Here is a 26,342-nt window from a genome sequence, read left to right on the forward strand (position 1 = left end):
GAGATAATGTTATGCTGGGTGAAATAAGACTCTCAGAAAAAGACAAAACCAGATGATTTCACTAACACATGGAAATGAAACAAAACAAGGAGGGGGGGGGAGGAGACAGTGACAAACAAACAGACTCTTAACTAGGAAACAAACTGAGGAGTTCCACAGTGAGGTGGGGGAATGGGTGAAACAGCTGATGGGGATTAAGAAGTGCACCTGGGATGGGCACAAGGTGATGTGTGGAATGGTGCTCTATATTGCACACCTGAAACTAATATTACACTGTATCTTCACTCACTGGAATTTAAATTAAAAGATAACATAAGGTTAATGACAGGTACCTCCAGGTTTTCTGTAGTTTTCAATCACTTCACTAGGTTGGAAAAATAACCATGAATGTTTTTTTTTTTTTAAATTATGTATGATGTGTGGGACAGTTTGTGCTCTTACCTCGGTCTCTGGTTCCAGCAGGATTCAAAAAGTGGGTCCCAGCTCATTCTTCTAGAAGGTCCTGAGATGAGCATTTCATGCATTCATGTCCTAACGGAATGCAGTTCCCATTCTTCTGCATTTCTGTCAGGGTTTCTTCCCGGAAACAAGCCTGAATCTGGAACAAACCATCGACTGCATCTATGAGGTGATGTCGTGGGACCCCGCAATCTACGAGCCCTTTAGTAAAATACATCTTGTTCAAAAACTGTCCAGGAAAGGGAGGAATGAAACACAGGAACAACCCAGAAAATGCAAGGGCCTGTGCTGCTCAGCAACCACCTTGCCCAGGGAAGCCACCCTGCGCCCCCTCCTCAGCACTCAGTACAACAAAACAGCTTCTCTCTGGCGACTCAGGAGATGCCAAGTTGCTGCAAAGCTCCCAAGGTCTCCCCTGTGTGCGGACAGCATAACGCCCTGGAAAGGCAGCTCTGCTCTCTGTCCTGAGGCAGCACCAGAGGCCCTGCATCCTCTGGGAGCAACAGCAGCCCTTCCTGCTCTGAAGTGCCCTGGGTCAGAAAAGCCAATGGTGTGTCCTCTGCTGGTCATCACTGCCCAGGCAGAAGAACCCACCCCTCCGGGTCTGTGGTGCTTGAGCTCTCTCTGCTGGCCACCATGGGTATTCCTTCAATGTGGAAGTCCCTGGTCGCACAGCTGAGAGGCCCAAGGTGCTCTGGGCAACTAAGCCTGTTCTCCACACTGGGAAGGGTTTTAGTGACAGGGCCTGGGACACAAAGAAATCTTTTCCATCTCCTTTCTTGTGAGTGAAGAATGAAACCTAATTTATTAACGTAATGACATCATTTGTAATGTTTTAAGCAATGTTCACAGAAAAATAAACTGCCAATTTACACATGCTGAACATGAGGTAATTGTGTTTACTACAATTGTATTTAGGTTAGATAAATAATTGACACCTTTGAGAGAGAGATACTGGCTTCCAGGTATGAATGAATGAGTCCTAGGGATACAAAGGACAGCCAATGGAATGGAGTCAATCCTGTAATAATACTGTTGCATGCTTTCACATGATAGCTACACTTGTGCTGAAGTACAACATAATTTATAGACATATGGAAGGACTACAATGTATGCCTAAAACTAATACAACAAATGTGTGAACAATATTTAAATTAAAAATAGACATCCTCTATATTATCCTTAATTTCTCCTTCTTTGCCAATAAACTATCATTCCTGGGGTGCTTGGGTGGCTTAGTCGGTTAAGCCTCCGATTTTGATTCAAGTCATGATCTTGCAGTCCATGAGTTTGAGCCCTGTGTCAGGCTATGTCCTGACAGCTCAAAGCCTGGAACCTGCCTCAGATTCGGTGTCTCCTGCTCTCTCCCCCCCTTCCTCCCTCAGGCTCTCTCCAAAAAAGAAAAGCAGAAACATTATAAATTTTTAAAAAATCTTTCCTAATTTAGAATCTGTGAAATTCCATTTATACCAGATTCTCTAACATGACCATCTTGATGTTGAGAACTTATCTGAATAGTCACTAATAATATCTTTGATGACACATATGTGACAAGGTCAGAATGCAACTTACAGGGAGCTATACATCTGTTATGAATTTACTGTATGTATCCTTCACTAATATTTCCAATGAAATGTGCTTTAGGGATACAGATGAATGAAATAATGTCCATAAGTCGTATAGGTCAAATTCCTATAAGACCATTATGCCTTTAATTAGTAATTGCCATCTCTTAAAAATTAAAAGAAAGCTGTGACAAGAAAATGTCTTGAATTTGATGTAAGAGAAGACTATCGTGTTTTAAAGGGTTCACCTACCATCTGGCATCCTCAGTTTGGCAGTGGACAGGAGGATAGCAACCCACGGTCTTGATGAACACCGCTAGTTCCAGAAGGAGAATATGGACTTTATTGTCAAATACTTTTTATCAATATTACTAGTCCACCTCTGCCAGGTCCAGACTGCCGGACCTGGGGGCAACACAATGCCTGATGCCTGGGTTCAGAACTTGAGGAAGGCCAGCTGGTGGGGGTGGGGGAGAAATCCAACAGGTACTGGGGCAGTGAGGGAGATGGCTCTGGGTCACCTCCCCACAGGGCATGCTCTGGAGTTTACCTGCCAAAGAGCAGCACACTCTCCCTCAAGATATCCCTCTCCATGACAGAACATGAGGCTGTGCCCCCACAATTCCAGGAGAAATGAGGGATACCCATCTTTTAAAATGCAATGTCCTCTGCAAAGCTTGGCCCCAGGGATGTTGGAGTCTTGGAGTCACAGAACTCTGATGCCCATGATACCAGCCCTTTCTGCCCCAGCACTCTGAGACACTTCATACATCCCCTCTCCCCCAGCCCATCTCACCCCGTCCACGTTCCTGGACAAGGTCTCTACTTTCCTCCCCTTACTTCTTCTTTGTCTCTGTTTCTCCCTAACCACATCTCTCACTGTTTCTTCCTTTCACTCTCTAGGACTTGCCCAATTCCCCTATCACTCATTCAGTGCCTCTCTCCTGCCTGTCTCTTTCTCCAACTCTCCCCAGGCTTCAGGCTATCTGCTCTGTGCATACAGCCCTGTTCAGGAGCACAGGGCTCTCCTGTATCTTCCTCTCTCCTGTCATGTTTTGTCCCGGGCCCTGATCACAATGGAGGAGAATTCCCTGTACAGCAGCTGCTCATGTTAACATTTGCTAGAACAATGCTGTCAGCATGTGGACAGCCAGACATTTACCCTTGGTGGCCCAGCCATGACCCAAAAGCTGCTGGAGGGCTGCTTCCCTAAGCTGGGAGAAAAAAGGGGCTCACAGGGTTCAGGGCCCTGGGGCAAAGTGGGTTGGATTGGCCAATGTAGAAGGAGCCATATGCTTACACCCAACTCTCCTGGATGGTGTCGAAGGAACCTATCTCAGACCATAGACCTCTGCCCTCCCCATCCCTCAATAAGGCAACAGGGGAAGCTTTGTGGGACATCATGTGACTCACCACAGAATTTTCTCCATTTGCCCCCTTGGAGGCCACCTGGATTGGTGCTTGGGGGCAGCTGGTAAGGTGCACAAGGGCACAAGAGGTGAGCTAATGCAGGGCCTCCTTACTGGCCTCCTGAAACCATTCCTCACCATCAGAAGAGACCCTTTCCTGGAGACAGAGACCTGCCCTTCTCATCAGCACAAACCCCATCAACTAGCATGTGCGCTGTGTGTTCATGAGTATCTATCTACAGAATAAACAACCATGACCAGAGCTCCCAAAAGGATGTATCCAACTCCTCAGATGGAACTATAGGTCCCTTCCAGGCAATACAACCCCAAAGAATGATCTGTCTTCTTCCACCAATACTGTACATATTATGTGTTGGTTAACAGCATATACAGGAACCCCAAAGTGTACACTTGATGGGGAATGAGTGTCGATTTACTGGAAGCAGACGCTGACACAGAAACACAACTGTGACCAGTGCATTAGGGGACATTAGGAAGGACAAAATGGAGGGGACAGGGTGAGCAGGGAAAGCATTCAGACCAAGAAGCAGATTAGACACCATCTCTAAATATATAATAACCATAGCTGGTTTGTAATGGTTCAGTGTCCTCTTCAAATTTCAAACTGATTTCCCTCTATGTCAAAGTGATTTTGAGTTATTGCAAAGGGATCTTCTGTTCTCCTCTATGCATTTTGTCTTCTACAATATATCTGTGTCCTTGGATGAGCACATATTTGTGTGGCTGCATTTGTGTGTCTACCTCAGATCTTAGATGTAGATCCCTGAATGTACACATTCTCATACTTATCTTTTCCTTCTTTGTAAAGAAGGACCTGAATTTTAATAGAAAAAACACAGGGGTCTTTGTTGTGTCTTTTGAAACAGGAAATGCCAATCTCCCAGCCTCAGGCATTATACCCTCAGTTTCATGAAATTGAATGAACATCTGTTGATGATCTTCTGTGTGCAGATACATTCATTTCCACCCAGAGAAGGGTGAATGCCCACTCATCCCATACATTTTACAAATTCCTTATGTGCTTAACCACCTCTTCATTGCACTGACCTCAGAGACCAACATTGTCCCTGCTTCTCAGATTACAAAGCTGAGGCTCTGAGATGGCCCCACTGAGAGCTGGCATTAGGGCTGAGACAGCAGGATCACAGGCAGTGCCTCAGGAAATTGTGAGGGAAGTTTCAGAGATACAAACCTTCATGCAGGGTAGTGACAGTAGATTCAAGGGTGTGGTGTCAAGAGTCCAGCAGGGGCATTTCCTGGTCATCCCTGAATTCCCCGCTAAGAGTCTGACTCAGGCTGAAGGCCAAGGAAGCTACACAGCTAATCTAGAACCTTTCATCACATTTAGTCTCACAGAGGCACACAAACTTAGGCAGACAAGCATCCCATAAGAACCAAGCTAAACTACAAATCTCCAGGTCATTCTTTCACACAGATCCAGAACCTTCAGAAAACCAAGGGAAACAACAATCTTTATTTAGATAATAAACTAGGTGCACTTTGGCCACAATGATATTTCAGAGATGATACCTGCGTGAACTGTCCTTGAACCCATGCAGCAGCTCTGTGTGGACTTCACGCTGTGCCCACTCTCCCTAAGTTGTAGGCCCTGCGAGATATGGCTTCCAACTCCCTCTCACTGAGTCCAAAACCCTCCCCTCTGCACCATCTCAGCTATCCCTTCTCATGCACAGCCTCCAATTCATTCCCATGAGATTCATGTCTCTGTCTCTTGTACTTGAGGACCCATTACTGGAGCTGCCACTATTGTAGATCAGAAGTTCCATGTAATTTAATGCATGTGACTCTCTGCCCATTAGGACAGTTGAAGCCCCTCATGGTAAGTGTTTGCCTCATCTCTCACAGAGCCAGGGACATGGACTGTGTACAAGGCACATCTGCAGAACTTATATGCCTGCTTTTCTATTAAAAGGCTCTTTCCTTCTCCACAAGAGACATATGCAGCCCACTCAGTAATGGAAATGACACAGCCCAACATATGTATGTCCTGAGAAACTTGAGGAATCTTAACAGTGTCCTCAGCCAGCAGCACCCTTGCATTACAAAGCATGTGAGGCCATCTCTACGTCTTCTCAAAGACTCAACAACACAGAAGCTGAACATGCTGATCATGTCAGCTCATACTGTTCAGATCATTTCACAAATAGTCGAGGTGGAGGTGGCGGGTCCTGTCCCTGAGAACACCAAGGAATTCGAGGTGGCTCATAGAGCCCATGAACAGTGATAAAGGGTATCTGTAGTGGGTGCACCTAGGAAAGGAGGAGGCCTCTTGCATCGATAGGGACCTACAGAACAGAAGTGACAGGTATGTTGGTATGATAGACAGAAGCAGAACACCCACAGGAGCTGAAACACAATGAAGCAGGTGTCGGCACGTGGCCCCTTGTTCGTTCATGGGTTCTAGCAAAACAGAGCATCAGTGCCAGAAAACTCTACCCTCCCACAAGGTCCCACTTACAGCCTGAAGGTACCAGATGGCACAAGGAAAAACTACTGTCACCACACGTCATTGCCCATGTTTACCAATGCAGAAAGCCAGGGAATTCTATTCTAGAAGATTGATGGCAGTAATGCCAGTCTAATAAAGGAGCGTATTCCAGAGAGGCAGGACTCTGTGTCGAGGACCCCTCTGGTGTCCACTTCCACCAGATCTGCAGACTTTTTATTTGCACATTGAGAACAGACAGAACATGAAGGAATGAAAGAAAAGCCCAGCACCACACAGAGATTCAGGGCCACCCCAGGGTCAAAGCTCAACCTGCCATCCCATGCCTGTCCTCACTCTGCTTCCCTCCCTGACAAAGACATCTTCTGTGCAAGGCCACAGAGACCTCTGAGGAGATGGGGATTCCTGGAGTCCTTCAGGAGGCCTGGAAATATGTTTTCTGAGAGAAACACGTTACCTGTGCACATTCATTGTTCTCAAGTATATTTATCTTAATTCACAGGTAATTCAGCTTTTAAATACAATATGAGTCACATAGCCATTTTGTCCCATTGTAAAAGAGAGGTAGAAATTCTACATAAAAGAATGAACAGAAACATGTCTCAATTTCAGGTGTAAAATTCCTGTAAGGTATCATGAGACAAAGTACCAGTTACAACTGCTCCCGGGACACAAGAGAACCTGCTCATATAAACACAACTGAAGAACTCTGTGAGGTATTGGCCCTGCAGGTAATCACTGATTCTCTCCCTTCATGACTGCAGTTCCACATACATTTTTGATTACACATGCCGCTTCTGAAAATTCAGAGTATTTCCACCTAGGGGACGACTGGAGAAATTCTCTATCATACATTTACCAACACAGAAGGACCAGTAATGAATTCTGAAATTTTGCTAAGAACCCTCAGTACAAAGCACACAATATAATGTTGGAAAGAGTTTTTATCTATTCCAGTCACGAGGCTCATAGCACACATTCTGAACAAATTCATGGCCTACACTGAAATAGGAAAAAATGAAAATAATAAGGATAATCCCATGTAAAGAAGGTGTGGAAGGAGTCAGAAGCTCCAGAAGACTTGAGGGTGCAGGGAAGTGTCATCCTCCTCAAGTTATTTCCACAAACACAAAGTGAGACCCACGTGGTCCTCAGCCTCCACTCACTTGTGGCTTCCAGAGGCGCCAGCTAACATGATGATGTTAAACTGGAGAAGCCTGGAGGCTTGTGAGGACATAAATCAAATAGTAAAGACACCAGAGGACATAGAAAACCAGACAAGGCCAGATAAAAGTTTTTCAGAAAGCATTGCAACTGAAACGGGCAAGATAATTTACCTTGTCTTTCTCTGCATCCTTGGTAGAGACACAACTGATATTCTCCACGGGAGCTGCACCACATTCTAGGTCTCATAACAGATGGAGGTGGATGGAGGTTGATTCTGACTTGCATAGACTGTGTGGAAGAAAAACAAACCATCCGCCACATGTTTCATTATATTCAACTCATTCACACTCTTGGGTCCCTTACCAGGGGCAGAGGGTATTTCATGTGCCTCGGGTGACCCTTGAGGACAAGAGGGAGATCTGATCCTGTCTCTTGAGGAAGGTTTACAGGGCCTTGTTTCGGGTGTTTTTATAACTAATCAAGCAGCTGTGAACAGCTCAGGTCTCAACTCGCTAGAAAATAAGTTAGGGGTGTGTCTCATCCCTCAGAGAGCCCAGCACATGGTCTCTGTACAAGCTACATCCTAGGGAGTGCTATGTCTGTCAGCATGTATAAGGCCTCCTTCCTTCTCTATCAGAGGCACGTGTTGCCCAGCTCACTATGGGGAAACGACTGCCCATTTTATGCATTTCCTGAACAACTTGAAGAACATTACAATGTCCTCACTCAGGCTGACCTGAAAGCCCTGTGGTGCCATCACTGCATCTTCTCCAAACACATGACAGGTAAAAGACAAAACGTGTTTTATAAGTCAACTCATACTGGTCATATCATCTTCTACATGGTGGAGGAGAAAGGTGAAGTCCCAGAGGACCCCAGTTTGGAGAAGGTGGGAGTGGCCCTGCCCACGGATAGTGATAAAGGGCATCCCATGGGGTATGACATGAAGGGCACTTCTGGGAAAGGAGGAAATATCCTGGAAACCACGTGGACCTGCAGGACAGAAATTAAACTTTTGAGATGTGGTAGGGTAAAAGGTGAAAAATCCAACACCAACACCAACACTAACATACCTGAACCCCATTGAAGCCGGAATGGTACCTGTCTTCTTCCCCTCCCCCTGGTTTCAACAGGGCAGCATCAGTGCCACTAAACTCCACCCTTCCCACTGGGTCCCACCTAGAAATTCTAGGAGTTGGAGGCGACAAAGCAGTGCATTGCTGGCAGCATGCAGGGTACTAGCTGTGTCTGCAAATGTAGGGAAGGAAGTGGCTAGTCTTAAAGGATCAGAGGGATAATTCCATACTAAAGAAAGTCTGTTCCACACACACAGTCTTTTATTTCCAGGACTACTCTCCACCCAGCCCTCACCACCTCAACAGCTCCGTCTTGGCATAGTAAGAGCTGAAACGATGAGGAAGAATTTTGTTTCCGTACCATTCATTTATATCTTTAATCCATTTCAAGTTAATTCTTGGAGTGGTATAACAAGGTGCTAAGCTCTATTCTTACACATGTGAATATCCATTTTTCCCAGCACCAGTTATTCAAGAGACTACCCTTTTCCACTGTGTATTCTTGACTCCCTTGTCAAATACTAGTTGACTGTGCATGTATGGGTTTAGTTTTGGCTCTCCATTTCTGTTCCATTGTCTTGTGTGTGTGCTTATGCCAGTGACATAACTGATTTCTTTGTGTTAGAATGAGCTTGAAATCAAGAAGTGTGATGCCTCCTGTTTTGTTCTTTCTTGCATTGGCTACTTGGGGTCTTTTTGTGGTTCCAAATACATTTTAGGATATGTGTTTCTAATTGCATAAAAATTGCATCAGAGTCTTGAAAGAGATTGCACTGAATCTCTAGAGGGTTTTGGATAATATGGACATTGTATGTATATTAATTCCTCCGAAAGATGGACGTGGGATGGCTTTTCACTGACTTGTGTGTTCTCCTGTTTCTTTCATCCAAATTGAATTTCTTCCATTTCTGCACACAGGTTTTATAGTTTTCTGTAGAGAGATCTTTCACTTCCTTGGCTAAATTTATTACTATAAAGTTTATTGTTTTTGATGCTACTGTAAGTGGGATTGTTTTCTTTCCTTCTTAGAGAATTTGGTTAGCATATAGGAACGCTACAGAATTTGATATGGTGACTTTCTAGTTTGGAACTTTACTGCATTTCTTGATTATATATTTACAGGTTCATTTACATTAAACGTTTTATTTCATTCTTTTACCTTATTAAAAAAATCATGTTATTTGGGAATAGCTGTTACACTATGTTACATTAGTTTCAGATGAAGAACATAGTGATTGGACAAGTGTATACATTTTGCTCACTAACACAGGTGTAGCTATCATCTGTCACCATGCATCACTATTCGAGTACCACTCTCTATGTTCCCTATGCTATATCTTCTATCTGTGATTTATTCATTCCATAACCAGAAGCCTGCATGACCCAATCCCCTTCACATATCGAGGGCATCCTTGCCTTGTGCCTGATCATAGAGGAAAATCTTCCACAATTTCACTATTGAGTATGTTGTTAGCTGTGGGCTTCACATACATGGCCTTTCTTATCTTGAGATATGTTACTTCTACATGGAATTTTTAGAGTTTTTTAGCACAAATGGATACCGAATTTTCTCAGAACTTTTTTGCTCTGTCTATTGACATCGTCACATGAGTTTTCTTTTTAATTTTTTTTAATTTTTTTAATGTTTATTTATTTTTGAGACACAGAGAGACAGAGCATGAACAGGGGAGGAGCAGAGAGAGAGGGAGACACAGAATCTGAAACAGGCTCCAGGCTCTGAGCTGTCAGCACAGAGCCCGACGCGGGGCTCGAACTCATGGACGGTGAGATCATGACCTGAGCCGAAGTCGGACGCTTAACCGACCAAGCCACCCAGGCACCCCTCTTTTTAATTTTTAAAATGTATGGGGCGCCTGGGTGGCTCAGTTGCTTGAGTGTCCGACTTGGATTCAGGTCAGGATCTCACAGTCTGTGGGTACGAGCCCCACATCGGGCTCTGTGCTTACAGCTCAGAGCCTAGAGCCTGCTTTGGATTCTGTGTCTCACTCTCTCTCTGCCCCTCCCCTGCTCAGGCCCTGTCTCTCTTTCTCTCTCTGTCAAAAATAAATAAACATTAAAAAATTTTTTTTAAAATAGTATTCATTTATTTTAGTTTAAATTTATTTATGTATTTCTTTAGTATTTATTTTTTCAAGTTTTTATTTAAATTCCAGTTGGTTAACATACAGTGTAATGTTAGCTTCATGTATAGAATGTAGTCATCCATCACTTACATACAACACTCAGTGTTCCTCACTACTAGTGCCCTCCTTAGCCCATCACCCATTTAACCCATCCCCCTGCCCCATCCCCCATGGGGACCCAATTCCAAAGTCTGACAACGGTATGCACACGGGGTCGAAAATCCCTGCAGAAATACTCAGCATGGAACTTGGAACATCACCATGTCATTTCCAAAGCACGACTACAGCTGCACTAGAGGACTCCTGAGGCCTCCCAGAAGGGTGGCCCATACAATTGTCTGGCCTCACAACCCAAAGACTAATCCTCTCCTGCACCCTCCCTTGTGGACTAGAGTGAGCCCTTAGGGAGACAACTGCTCTGCTGTGGGGTCCATGCCTTGAGCCTCGTGGGAAATAACCCTAACCCTATCCATAACCCTCAACCTACACCTAACTCTAACTCGAACCCTAACCCTACACTTGATCCGCACCCTTGCATGGGCCCTCAAATCAGCCCTTGAGGGAGATTACGAAACTGGAGTCGCATCAGCCCTGGCGACGTCCCAGGACCATTCCCTAACCCTAACTAAGGCTCTCTCCTCATGGGGAACCAATTCCAAAGTCTGACAACAACACGCACACGGTTTGGAGAATCGGTGCAGAAATACTCGGCATGCAACCTGGAACATCACCATGTCATTTCCAAAGTGTGACTGCAGCTGCCCGAGAGGGTACCTGAGGCCTACCCAAAGGGTGGCCCATATATTTGTCTGAACTTTGAACCCAAAGAATACTCTTGACCAGCACCCTCCCTGATGAACTCCACTCAGCCTTTCGTGGAGACAATTGCTCTGTTTTGGGGGAAGGGCCTGGAGCCTCCTGGGACCTAACACTAACCCTAACCATAACCCTAAGCATAACTCACAATGTACACCTGACTGTATCTCTAACCCTAACCCTACATTTGACCTGCACCCTCGCATGGGCCCTCAATTCAGCCCTCGAGGGAGATCATGAAACTGCGTCGCTACGGCCCTGGCGATGTCCCTGGACGGAACCTTAACCCTAGCTAAGGCTCTCTCACCTTGGGTACCGAATTCCAATGTCTGACAATAGCATGCACACAGGTCCAAGAAATGGTACAGAGATACTCGGCATAGAAGCTGAAACATCACCATGTCATTTCCAAAGCATGACTGCAGCTGCACGAGAGGATTCCTGAGGCCCTCAAGAAGGGTGGCCTATACATTTGGCCTTGGAACACAAAGACTAATCCTCTCTGGAACCCTCAGTTGTGGACTAGAATAAGCCCTTCAGGGAGATAACTGCTCTGCTGTGGGGTCCGTGCCAGGAGCCTCGGGGGAACTAACACTAACCCTAACCCTATCCATAACCCACAAACTACACCTAATCCTAACTCGAACCCTAAACCTACACTTGACCCTTCCCCTCGCATGGACCCTCAAATCAGCCCTTGAGGGAGATCAGGAATCTGGAGTCGCATTGGCCCTGACGAGTTCCCTGGACCGCACCCTAAACCTAACCCTAGCTAAGGCTCTGACCCCATGGGGACCCAATTCCAAAGTCTGACAACAGCACGCACACGGGTTGGAGAATTGGAACAGAAATACTGGGCATGCAACCTGGAACATCAGCATGTCTTTTCCCAGGGCCGGCTGCACTTTCCAGAGAGGATTCCAGAGGTCTACCCGAATAGTGGCCCATACGGTTGTTTGGCCTTGGAAGCCAAAGACTAATCCTGACCGGCACCCACCCTTGTACCCTCAACTGAGCCTATCAGGGAGACAAATGCAATGCTGTGGGTTCAGCGCCTGGAGCCTCCTGGAACCTAACCCTAACCCTACCCCTAACCAGAACCCTCAACTGAAACCTAACCTGATCTCGAAACCTAGTCAAACACTTGAGCCTCACCGTTGCCTTGTCCCTCACTTCAGCCCTCGAGGGAGATCACGAGACTGGAGTCGCTTTGGCCCTGGTGATGTCCTGGACCAAACCCTAACCCTAGCTCAGACTCTCTTCCAATGGAGACCCAAGGAACAAACCATAAATCATCTATGAGAAAAATTTAAGAAACCCAAAGAAATGGAAAAAATTCCATGGTCATGGATTAGAAGAACAAACATTGTTAAGATGTCAATACTATCCAAAGCAATGGACACATTCAATGTAATCCCTATTAAAATAACACGAGCTTTCTTCACAGAGCTAGAACAACCCACCCTAAAATTTGTAAGGAGCCAGAAAAGACACCAAATAGCCAAAGTCATATTGAAAAAGAAAACAAAGCTGGAGACATAACAACTTTGGATTTTTGGTGTATTAGAAAGCCACAATCATCAAGACAGTACGGTACAGGCACAGAAATGGAGACAGACATCAATGGAACAGAACAGGGAACCCAGAAATATACCCTCAAACATATGGCTGAGTAATCTTTGATAACGCAGGAAAGAATATCCAATGGAAAAAAAAGAGTCTCTTCAGCAAATGGTAATGGGAAAACTGGACAGTGAGAAGAATGAACCTGGACACTCTTCTTAAAGGACACACACACACACACACACACACACACACACACACACACACACCTCAAAATAGATGAAAGATCTAAATGTAAGTCAGGGACCATCAAAATCCTAGAGGAGATAACAGGCAATCTACCTCCTTGATCCTTGCTACAGCAACTTCTCGCTTGTCATGTCTCCAGAAACAAGGGCAATAAAAACCAAAATGAACTATTGGGACCTGAAGATTAAAAGCTTCTGCACCGCAGGGGACACAATCAACAAAACTAAAAGGCAACTGAATGAAATGGGAGAAGATATTTGCAGGTGACTAATCAGATAAAGGGTTAGTATCCAAAATCCATAAAGAACTTATCACACTCAACACCCAAAAACCAAATAATCCAGTGAAGAAATGGGCAAAAGACATGAAGAGACACTTTAACAAAGATGACATCCAGATTGGTCACACATGAAAAGATGCTCAATCTCACTCATCATCACTGAAATACAAATCGAAACCACAATGAGATATCCCCTAACACCTATCAGAATGACTAAAATTAACATCTCAGGAAATGACAGATGTTGGCAAGGATGCAGGGAAAGGGAACTCTTTTGCAATGATGGTGGGACTGCAAAGTGGTGTAGCCACTCTGGAAAATAGTATGGAGATTCGTCACAAAAACAAAAAATAGAACTACACTAGGACCCAGCAATTGCACTACTAGGTATTTATCCAAAGGATACACTAACGCTCACTCGAAGTGGCACATGTACTCCAATGTTTAAAGCAGCACTATCAACAATAGCTAAATTATGGAAAGAGCCCAAATGGCCATTGAAGGATGAATAGATAAAGAAGATATGTATATTCATACGATGGACTATTACTCGGTGATCAAAAAGAATGAAATCTTGCTCTTTGCAACAACGTGGATGGAACCGGACTTTATTATGCTAAGCAAAATATGTCAGAGAAAGACACACATCCTATGATTTCTCTCATCTGTCGAATTTAATAAAACTGATGAACATAGTGAAGTGAAAGCAAAAATAAGATACAAACAGAGAAGGAGTCAAATGATAAGAGACTGTTAAATAGAGGGAAGAAGCTCAGGGTTCCTGGAGGGTTACTGAATAGGGGTATGAGCTAAATGGGTGATGGGCAATAGGGGTGGCACCTGGGATGAGTATTGGGTATATTTTGTACTTGGATCACTAAGTTCTACTGCTGAAACTGTATTCCTCTATAAGGTAACTAACTTGGGCTTATATTTAAAAAAAGAAGAAATATTAAAAATAAGTAAAGAAATGTACTACCAGTCAAAAGAAAAGAATATTTAAATCAGGCTCTTGAGTGGAAATGAAAGACTAAAAGTGTTACAGACAAGAAAGGATCAGAGAAAACATCAAGAAATAATGACAAAACAACTAGTAGAATGGGACTAAATATATACCTATCAATAATCACTCTGAATATAAATGGAATAAATGCTCCAATCAAAAGACATTGGATAGGACATCAGAATGGACAAAACAAACAAATAAACAAACAGAAACAAGACCTATATAGATGCTGCCTACAAAGCCTTATTTTGACTTAAGTCACTTGCAGATTTAAAGTGAGGGAATGAAGAAACATTTATCGTGCCAATAATTTCAAAAGAAAGCCAGTAGCAATATTTATATCAGGCAAAATAAACTTTAAAACCGAGACTGTAGTTTGGTACCCTTTGGGTAAATACCTAATAGTGACGTTGCATGCACCCAATATTTATAGCAGAATTATCAACAGTAGCCAAACTGTGGATAAGCCCAAGCATCCATCAACTGATGAATGTATAAAGAAGTTGTGGTGTGTGTGTGTGCCTGTGTATGTGTACATATATATACGCATATGTACGTATGTGTATGTTCATATACACATACATACGTATATACAATGAAATATAACTCAGCTTCAAGAAGAATGAAATCTTTCCATTGGCAACGATGTGGATGGAGCTAGAATGTGTTATGCTAAGTGAAATATGTCAATCAGAGAAAGACAAATATATGATTTCACTCATGTGTCATTTAAGAAACAAAACACATGAAAACTAGGGAAGGGGGCAGGAAAAGAGAAGAGTGGTAACAAACCATATGAGTATCGTAATGTTAGAGAAAAAAAAACCTGAAGGTTGATGGAGGGAGATGGGTCAGCGCTGGGCTAAACAGAGGACGAGTATTAAGGAGAGCACTTGTTGTGATGAGCACTGGGTGTTGTATGTAAGGGATGAATCACTGAATTCTACTCTGGAATCCGAGAATGCACTGTATGTCAACTAAGACTTAAATTTAAATAAATAAATAAATAAATAAATAAATAAATAAGTAAGTAAGTAAGTAAGTAAATAAATAAAGCTATAACAAGAGATGAGGACAGACACAATTTCATACTAAAGGGGACAGCCAAACAAGAATATCCAATGATTGTAAATTTTGATGCACCCAACATGCGATCACCAAGTATATAAAACATTTAGCAACAACCATAAAGGAACTCATTTATAATAACACAATGATAATGGAGGACTTTAACACATCACTCACATCAATGGACAGAATCTATAAACAGAAAATCAACAAGGAAATAATGGCTCTGAATGGTACACTGGACCAGATGGGTTTAACAGACATATTCAGAACACTCCATACTAAAATGGCAGAGTACACATTCTTTTCAAGCGCACATGCGGCATTCTCCAGAATTGATCACATTCTAGGTCACAAATCAGGCCTCAACAGGTACCCAAAGACAGAGATCAAACCAAACATCTTTTCTGACCACAAAGATAGGAAACTTGAAGTCAACCGCAAAAAAAGGGCGGGGGGCAGGGGGGGAAGGCCACAAATAAATGGAGGTTAAATAACATGCTACTAAATGAATGGGTCAAACAGGAAATCAATGAGAAAATACATTGAAACAAATGAAAATGAAAATACACTGGTAAAAACCTTTGGAATACAGCAAAAGCAGTCTATGATGGAAGTATATAGCAATACAAGCCTACCTTAAAGAGCAAGAAAAATCTCAAACAATCCTAACTTACAAATAAAGGAATGAGAAGAAGAACAGAAGAAGGAAGGAAATAATAGAGATTAAGGCAGAAATAAGGAATATAGAAACCAAAAGACGCTAGACCAAATCAATGAAACCAGAGGCTGGTTCTTTGAAAACAGTAATCAACTTGAAAACCTCGTAGGCAGACTTTTAACAAAGAAGAGAGAAAGGACTCAAATAAATAACATCACAAATAAGAAAGGAGAAATAACAGTCAACACCACAAAAATACAGTTAGAAGATAATATTAAAAACTATATGCAACAAATTGGACACTCTGAGAAAAACGAACAAATTCCTAGAAACACACAAACTACCAAACCTGAAACAGGAAGATATCTAAAATCTGAAAATAGAAAGAAACCATATCAGTAATTAAAAAAATTTCCCCCCAACACAAGAGTTCAGGGCCAGATGGCTTCATTGATGAATCTACCATACATTTAAGGAAGAGGTAATATGTATTCTCCTCGAATTATTACAAAAAAATAAAAAAGAAGGAAAACTTACAAATTCATCTTATGAGGCCATCATTACCCTGATAACAAAACCAGATGAAGCCTCCACTAAAACCGAAAACTGCAGCGGTGCCTGTGTGGCTCGGTCGGTTTACTGTCCAACTCTTAATTTCGGATTAGGACATTATCTTGTGGTGTGTGGGTTCGAGTCCCACGTTGGACCCTGCCATGACAGTGTGGGGCATGGCCAGGATTCTCTCTCTCCCTGTCTCTCTGACCCTCCCTCACTGTTATGTACTCTAAGTAAAGAAATAAACATTTCACAAAATGTTTAAAAATTTTTAAATAAAACTGCAGACCAATAGCCTGATGACTATGTATGCCAAAATTCTCATTAAAATACCTTCAAATTAAAGTCAACAATACATTAATAGAATTATTTGCCATAATCAAGTGGGATATATCCCTGGGCTGTAAGGGTGGTTCCACATTCACAGATCAATCAACATGATGCACCACAGTAATAGAAGAAAGGATGAGAACAATATGATGTTTTCAACAGATTCAGGAAAACCATTTGACAAAATGTCACATCCATTCATGATAAAAACCCTCAGCAAAGTACATTGAGACTCAACCTACCTGCACATAATACAGGTCATCTATGAAAAACCCACAGCTAATCTCATCCTCAATGGGGAAAAATTGAAAATTTTTCCTCCAAGGTCAGGGACAAGACAGGGATGACCCCTCTCACCACTGTTATTCACATGGCACGGGAAATCCTAGCCACAGCAATCAGACAACAAAAAGAAATAGGCATCCAAATCGGCAAGGAAGAAGTAGCACTTTTGCTATTTGGAACTGACATGATGTGCTCTATAAAAAATATGAAAGACTCTCATAAAAATTGCTAGAATTGATATATGAATTCGACAAGTCACAATATACAGAAATTGATGTACATAAATGTATTGCATTTCTACACACAAATGATGAATTAACACAGAGAGAAAGGGATCAATCCCATTGACAGGTTCACAAATACCACAGGATACCAGGAATATACCTAACCAAAGAGGTGAAAGACCTGTACTCTAAAGGGTATGAAACACTGATGAAAGAAATGGAACAGGACACAAAGAAATGGGAATACATTTAATGTTCATGGATGGGAAGCACAAAATCCTGTTAAATTGTCTACACTCTTCAAAACAATCTACACATGTAATGAAATCCCTATCACACAAACAAAAACATTTGTCACAGAACTAGAACAAATAATCTCAAAACTTGTATGGAATGACAAAAGTCCCCAAACAGCCAAAACAAACTTGAAGAAGAAAAGCAAAGCTGGAGACATCACAATTCCAGACTTCAGGTTATATTACAAAGCTGTACTGATCAGAACAGTATGGTACTGGCAAAACCACAACAACAACAACAACAACAACAACAACAACAACAGCAGCAGCAGCAACAACAAGAAAACACAGAGGCATAGATGAATAGAAAGGAAACCCAGAAATGAACTCACACATATATGGTCAATTAATTCTCAACAAAGCAGGAAAGAATATCCAATGGGGAAAAAAAAACATAGTCTTGGGACACATGGTTGTCACAGTCACCAAAGCGTGTGATTGTGAATTCAGCTCAGGTCTTGATCTCAGGGCAGTGCAGAGCATGCGTGGGATTCTCTCTCTCCATTTCTCTCTGCCCCTCTTTTGCATGCTCTCTCTGTCTCTCAAAATAAATACATAAACTTAAAGTCTCCTCAACATATGGTTTTGGAAAAACTGGACAGCAACCTGCAAAACAAAACAAAACAACAGACCACTTTCTTACAACATACACAAAAATAAATCCAACATGGATAAAGACCTATGTGTGAAACCTGAAACCATAAAAATCCCAGAGGATAACACGGGTAGTATCTTATTTGACATTGTCTGTACAAACATCTTCGTAGATATATCTCCTGAGGTAAGCGAAACACAAGCAAAAATAATGAGACATAGTAAAAATAAAAAGCTTCCGTCACCAAGGAAATAATCAACAAAACTAAAACACCTATAGAATGATATTTGCAAATGACATCTGATAAAGGGTTAGTGTCCAAAATATATAAAGTTATACAGCACACAAAAAATGACAAATCCAATTAAAAATGGGTAGAAGACACGAATAGACATTTTCCCAAGGAAGACATACTCGTGGCCAAGAGACACATGAAAAGATGCTCAACAATACTGATCTTCAGGGAAATTAAATTCAAAAGTACAATGAGATAACATATCACATGTCAGAATGACTAAAATCAATGAAGGATGAAACAGCAGGTGTTTCCAAGGATGTGGGGAAAGAGGAACCCTCTTGCACTGTGGGGAGAAATGCAAACTGGTGCAACCACTCTGGAAAACATCATGGAGATTTGTCAAAAGAAAAAAAAAACTGGAAATAGAACTACCTTACGATCCAGCAATTTCATTAGGAGGTATTTACACAAAGAATACAAAAATAGTTCTTCAAGGGGATACATGCACCCTGATGTTTACAGAAGCATTTTCTACAACAGCCCAATTACGGACATTGCCCAAGCATCCATCAACTGATGAATAAACTGAGATGTAGTATATGGAATGTAATATTATGTAGCCCTAAAAACATGAAATCTTGTCATTTTCCACAAGGTGGATGGAGAGAATGTTATGCTGGGTGAAATAAGCCTGTCAGAGAAAGACAAATACCAGGTGATTTCACTAACCCATGGAAACAAAACAAAACAAAACAAGAGGTGGGGGAGAAAGGAGACCGTGACAAACAAGCAGACTGTTAACTAGGAAACAAACTGAGGGCTTCCACAGCCAGGTGGGGAATGTGTGAAACAGCTGCTGGGGATTAAGAAGTGCACCTGGGATGAGCACCGGGGGACGTGTGGAAGGGTTGCTCTATAATGTACACCTGAAACTAATACTACACTGTATCTTTACTCCCTGCAATTTAAAAGATAACATAAGGTTAATGACAGCTACCTACCAGGTTTTCTGTAGTTTTCAATCACTTCACTAGGTTGGAAAAATAACCATGAAATTTTTAAAAAAGCATGTATGATGTGGGAGACAGCTTGTGCCCTTACCTCGGTCTCTGGTTCCAGCAGGACTCAGAAACTGGGTCCCAGCTCATTCTTCCAGAAGGTCGTGAGAGGAGCATTTCATGTATTCACGTCCTAACGGAATGCAGCTCCCGTTCTTCTGAACTTCTGTCAGGGTTTCTTCCCGGAAACAAGCCTGAATCTGGAACAAACCATCGACTGCATCGATGAGGTGATGTCGTGGGACCCCGCAATCCACGAGTCCTTTAGTAAAATACGTCTTGTTCAAATACTGTCCGGGAAGGGGAGGAAGGAAACACGGGAACAGCCCCGAAATTGCAAGGGCCTGTGCTGCTCAGCAACCAGCTTGACCAGGGAAGCCACCCAGCGCCCCCTCCTCAGCACTCAGTACAACATTGCAGCTTCTCTCTGGCGACTCAGGAGATGCCAAGTTGCTGCAAAGCTCCCAAGGTCTCCCCTGGGGCGGGCGGCAGAACCCGCTGGAAACGCAGCTCTGCTCTCTGTCCTGAGGCAGCAGCAGAGGCCCTGCATCCTCTGGGAGCAACAGAAGCCCTTCCTGCTCTCAGGGGCCCTGGGTCAGAAAAGCCGATGGTGCGCCCTCTGCTGGCCATCACTGCCCGGCAGAGGAACCCGCCCCTCCGGGTCTGTGGTGCTCGAGCTCTCCCTGCTGGCCACCATGGGAATTCCTGCGATGTTGAAGGTTCTGGTCGCTCAGCTGAGAGACCGAGGTGCTCTGGGCAACTAAGCCTGTTCTCCACACTGGGAAGGGTCTTAGTGACAGGGCCTGAGACACAAAGAAATCTTTTTCTTCTCCTTTCTGGTGAGTGGAGAATGAAACCGAATTTATTAACGTAATGACATCGTTTGTCATGCTTTAAGCAATGTTCACAGAAAAATAGACCGCCAACTTACACATGCTGAATAAGAGGTAATTGTGTTTACCACCAAAATACCCAGGTTAGATAAAGAGTTGACACCTTAGAGAGAGAGATACCGACGTCCAGCTATGGAATGAATGAGTCCTAGGGATACAAGGGGCAGCCAATGGAATGGAGTCAATCCTGTAATAATACTGTTGCATGCTTTCACATGATAGCTACACTTGTGCTTAAGTACAACATAATTTATAGACATATGGAATGACTACAATGTGTGCCTAAAACTAATACAACAAATGTGTGAACAATGTTTAAATTAAAAATAGACACCCTTTACACTATCTTTAATTTCTCCTCCTTTGCCAATAAACTATCATTCCTGGGGCGCTTGGGTGGCTTAGTCGGTTAAGCGTCCTACTTCCACTCAGGTCATGATCTTGCAGTCCCTGAGTTTGAGCCCCACATCAGGCTCTGTCCTGACAGCTCAGAGCCTGGATCCTGCCTCAGATTCGGTGTCTCCTGCTCTCTCCCCCCACCCCAGCTCGGGCTCTCTCAAAAAAAGAAAAAAAGAAACATTAAAAATGAAAAATAATTCCTAATTTAGAATCTGTGAAATTCCATTTATACCAGATTCTCTAAAATTACCATCTTGATGTTGAGAACTTATCTGAAAAGTCACTAATACTATCTTTGATGACACATATGTGACAAGGTCAGAATGCAACTTACAGGTAGCTACACATCTGTTATGAATTCACGGTATGTATCCTTGGCTAATATTTCCAATGAAATGTGCTTTAGGGATACAGATGGATGAAATAATGTCCATCAGTCATATAGGTCAATTTCCTATAGGACCATTATGCCTTCAATTACTAATTGCCATCTCTTCAGAATTAAAAGAAAGCTGGGACAAGAAAATGTCTTTGAATTTGATGTAAGAGAAGACTATGGTGTTTTAAAGGGTTCACCTACCTTCTGGAATCCTCAGATTGGTTGTGGACAGGAGGATAGCAACCCACTATTTTGATGCACACAGCTAGTTCCAGAGGGAGAATATGGACCTTACTGTCAAATATTTCTTTTATCAGTATGAGCAGTCCACCTCTGCCAGGTCCAGACTGCAGCACCTGGGGGCAACACAATGACTGATGCCTGGGTTCAGAACATGAGGAAGGCCAGCTGGTGGGGGGAGGGGGGAAATCCAACAGGGCCTGGGGCAGTGAGGGAGATGGCTCTGGGTCACCTCCCCATAGGGCAGGCTCTGGTGTCTACCTGCTAAAGAGCAGCACACTCACCCTCAAGACATCCCTCTCCGTGACAGAACATGAGGCTGAGTCCCACAATCCCAGGAGAAATGGGGGATACACATCTTTTCAAATGCAATGGCCTCTGCAAAGCTTGGCCCCAGGGATGTTGGAGCCTTGGAGTCACGGAACTCTGATGCCCATGATACCAGCCCTTTCTGCCCCTGCACTCAGAGCCACTCATACATCCTCTCTCCCCTGACCCATCTCACCCCGTCCACATACCTGGACCAGGTCTCTACTTTCCTCCTTGTACTTCCTCTTTGTCTCTGTTTCCCTCTAACCACATCTCTCTGTTTCTTCCTTTCACTCTCTACTTGCCCAATTCCCCTATCACTCATCCAGTGTCTCTCTCCTTACCTGTCTCTTTCTCCACGTCTCCCCAGGCTTCAGGCTATCTGCTCTGTGCATGCAGCCCTGTTCAGGAGCACAGGGCACTCCTGCCTCTCCCCCTTTCCTGTCATGTTTTGTCCCGGGCCCTGATCACAATGGAGGAGAATCCCCCGTACAGCAGCTGCCCATATTGACATTTGCTAAAGCAATGCTGGCAGCATGTGGACAGCCAGACATTTACCCTTGGTGGCCCAGCCAGGACCCAAAAGCTGCTGGAGGGCTGGCTGCTTCCCTAAGCTGGGAGGAAAAAGGGGCTCACAGGGTTCAGGGTCCCTGGGGAAAAGTGGATTGGCTTGGCCGATGTAGAGGGAGCCATATGCTTACACACAACTCTCCTGGGCGATGTCAAAGGAACCCATCTCAGACCATGGACCTCTGCCTTCCCCATGGCTCAATATGGCAACAGGGGGAGCTTTATGGGACATCGTGTGACTCGCCACAAAAATTGCGCCATTTGCCCCCTTGGAGGCCACCTGGATTGGTACTACTGGGGGCAGCTGGTAAGGTGCACAAGGGCCAAGAATTAATGCAGGGCCTCCTTACTGGTCTCCTGAATCCATTCCTCACCATCAGAATAGACCCTTTCCTGGAGACCTGCCCTGCTCATCAGCACAAACCCCATCAACTAGCACGTGCGCAGTGTGCTCATGAGTATCTATGTACAGAATTAACAACCACCACCAGAGCTCCCTAAAGGATGTACCCAACTCCTCAGATGGAACTATAGGTCCCTTCCAGGCAATACAACCCCAAAGAATGATCCGTCTTCTTCCACCAACACTATACATTCTACCTGTTGGTTAACTGCATACACAGGAACCCCAAAGTGTACACTTGATGGGGAAGGAGTGTTGATTTACTGGAAGCAGACGCTGACACAGAAACACAACTATGACAAGTGTATTTGGGGACATTAGGAAGGACAATGTGGAGGGGATGGGGTGGGCAGGGAAAGCATTCAGACCAAGGGGCAGATTAGACACCATCTCTAAATATATAATAACCATAGCTGGTTTGTAATGGTTCAGTGTCCTCTTCAAATTTCAAACTGATTGCCCTCTATGTCAAAGTGATTTTGAGTCATTGCAAAGGGATCTTCTGTTCTCCTCTATGCATTCGGTCTTCTACAATACATCTGTGTCCTTGGATGAGCACATATTTGTGTGGCTGCATTTGTGTGTGTGCCTGTAATGGAAGACGATTATCTTCAGATCTTAGAGTTAGATCCCTGGGTGTACACATTCTCATACTTATCTTTTCCTTCTTTGTAAAGAAGGACCTGAATTTTAATAGAAAACACACAGGGGTCTTCGTTGTATCTTTTGAAACAGGAATTGCCAATCTCCCAGCCTCAGGTATTATACCCTTAGTTTCAGGAAATTGAATGAACATCTGTTGATGATCTTCTGTGTGCAGATACATTCATTTCCACCCTGAGAAGGGTGAATGCCCACTCATCCCATACATTTTACAAATTTCTTGTGTGCTTAACCACCTCTTCATCGCACTGACCTCAGAGATCAACATTGTCCCTGCTTCTCAGATTACAAAGCTGAGGCTCTGAGATGGCCCCGCTGAGAGCTGGCATTAAGGCTGAGACAGCAGGAACACAGGCAAAGCCTCAGGAAATTGTGAGGGAAGTTTCGGAGATGCAAACCTTCAGGCAGGGTGGTGACAGCAGGTGCAGGGGTGCGGTGACAAGAGTCCAGCAGGGGCGCTTCCTGGTCAACCCTGAATTCCCCGCTAAGAGTCTGACTCAGGCTGAAGGCCAAGGAAGCTGATCTACAACCTTTCGTCACACTTAGTCTCACAGAGGCACACAAACTTAGGCAGACAAGCATCCCATAAGAACCAAGTTAAACTACAAATCTCCAGGGCATTCTTTCACACAGATCCAGAACCTTCAGAAAACCAAGGGAAACAACAGTCTTTATTTAGATAATGAACTAATTTGGCCGCACTTTGGCCACAACGACATTTCAGAGATGATACCTGCATGAACTGTCCTTGAACCCAGGCAGCAAATCTCTGTGGACTTCACGCTGCGCTCGCTCTCCCTGCCCAGGTTGTGGGCCCTGCCAGAAATGGCCTCCAACTCCATCTCACTGAGTCCAACACCCTCCCCTCTGCACCATCTCAGCTCTCCCTTCTCATGCACAGTCTCCATTTCATTACCATGAGATTCATGTCTCCATCTCTTGTACTTGAGGACCCATTACTGGAGCTGCCACTATTGTAGATCAGAAGTTCCATGTCATTTAATGCATGTGACTCTCTCCGCATTAGGACACTTGAAGCCCCTGAGGGGGGTGTGCCTCATCTCTCACAGGGCCAGGAACACGGACTCTGTACAAGGCATGTCTACAGAACTGATACGCCTGCTTTTCTATGAAGAGACTCTTTCCTTCTCCACAAGAGACACCTGCAGCCCAGCTCAGTAAGGGAAAATGACACAGCCCAACATATGTATGTCTTGAGAAAGCTGAAGAATCTTAACAGTGTCCTCAGCCAGCAGCACCCTTGCATTGCAAAGCCTGTGCGGCCATCTCTACGTCTTCTCAAAGACTCAACAACACAGAAGCTGAATATGCTGAACATATCAACTTATACTGTTCAGATCACCTCACAAATAGTAGAGGTGGAGGTGGTGGGTCCTGTCCCTGAGAACACCAAGGAGCTGGAGGGGGCACACAGAGCCCATGAACAGTGATAAAGGGGATCTGTGGGGAAGGGCCTGTAGGGTGGACCTGGTAAAGAAGAAGGTCCTCTTGCATCCATAGGGACCTACGGGACAGAAGTGACAGGTATGGTGGTATGACAGAGAAGCAGAAATGCCCACAGGAGCTGAAACACAATGAAGCAGGTGTTGGCACCTGGCCCCTTGTTCATTCATGGGTTCTAGTAGAATGGAGCATCAGTGCCAGAAAACTCTACCCTCCCACGAGGTCCCACCTATGACCTGAAGGTACCAGATGCCACAAGGAGAAACTACTGTTACCACACATCACTGCCCATGTTTACAAATGAAGAAAGCCAAGGAGTCCTATTCTAGAAGACTGATGACACTAATGCCAGCCTAATAAATGAACGCATTCCAGAGAGGCAGACATCTATGTCCAAGACCCCTCTGGTGTCCTCTTCCACCAGATCTGAAGACTTTTTATTTGCACATTGAGAACAGACAGAACATGAAGGAATGAAAGAAAAGCCCAGCACCACACAGAGATTCAGGGCCACCCCAGGGTCAAAGCTCAACCTGCCATCCCATGCCTGTCCTCATTCTGCTTCCCTCCCTGACAAAGACATCTGTGCAAGGCCACAAAGACCTCTGAGGAGATGGGGGTTCCTGGAGTCCTGCAGGGGGCCTGGAAATGTGTTTTCTGAGAGAAACACGTTACCTGTGCACATTCATTGGTCTCAGGTATGTTTATCTTAATTCACAGGTAATTCAGCTTTTAAATACAATATGAGTTGCAGAGCTATTTTGTCCCATTGTAAAAGGGAGGTTGAAATTCCACATAAAAGAATGAACAGAAACAGGTCTAGATTTCAGGTGTAAAACTCCCATAAGGTATCATGAGGCAAAGTACCAGTTACAACTGCTCCCGGGACACAAGAGAACCTGCACATATAAACACAACTGAAGAACTCTGTGAGGTACTGGCCCTGCAGGTAATCACTGATTCTCTCCCTTCACGACTGCAGTTCCACGTACATTTTCGAGTACACGTGCCGCTTCTGAAAATTCAGAGTATTTCCACCTAGGGGACGACTGGAGAAATTCTCTATCGCAAATTTACCAACACAGAAAGATCAATAATGAATTCTGAAATTTACCTAAGAACACTCAGCACTGCACAAAGCACACAATATAAAGTTGGAAAGAGTTTTCATCTTTTCCAGTCACGAGGCTCATCGCAGACATTCGGAACAATTTCATCGCCTACACTGAAATAGGAAAAAATGAAAATAATAAGGATAATCCCATGTAAAGAAGGTGTGGAAGGAGTCAGACGCTGCAGAAGACTTGAGGGTGCAGGGAAGTGTCATCCTCCTCAAGTTATTTTCACAAAGTGAGACCCACGTGGTCCTCAGCCTCCACTCACTTGTGGCTTCCAGAGGCGCCAGCTAACATGATGATGTTAAACTGGAGAAGCCTGGAGGCTTGTGAGGACATAAATCAAACAGTAAAGACACCAGAGGACATAGAAAA

The 26,342-nt window shown here is 43.9% G+C and overlaps 1 long non-coding RNA gene across 3 annotated transcripts in view; it reads right to left on the minus strand.

Moving 5' to 3' along the window:
- Positions 1 to 376: 376 nt before the first annotated feature.
- Positions 377 to 26,342, minus strand: part of LOC122215283 — a 34,893-nt gene continuing 8,927 nt past the window's right edge. For all 3 annotated transcript variants that reach the window (XR_006200314.1, XR_006200312.1, XR_006200313.1), the window contains 4 exons: positions 25,967 to 26,077; positions 19,576 to 19,732; positions 7,259 to 7,376; positions 377 to 598 (listed from right to left, as the gene is read on the minus strand). This is a non-coding gene — a long non-coding RNA (uncharacterized LOC122215283). The remainder of the gene's footprint in view (positions 599 to 7,258; positions 7,377 to 19,575; positions 19,733 to 25,966; positions 26,078 to 26,342) is intronic.

This window comes from Panthera leo, chromosome A3 (assembly GCF_018350215.1).
Source record: "Panthera leo isolate Ple1 chromosome A3, P.leo_Ple1_pat1.1, whole genome shotgun sequence".
NCBI classification, from domain to species: domain Eukaryota; kingdom Metazoa; phylum Chordata; class Mammalia; order Carnivora; family Felidae; genus Panthera; species Panthera leo.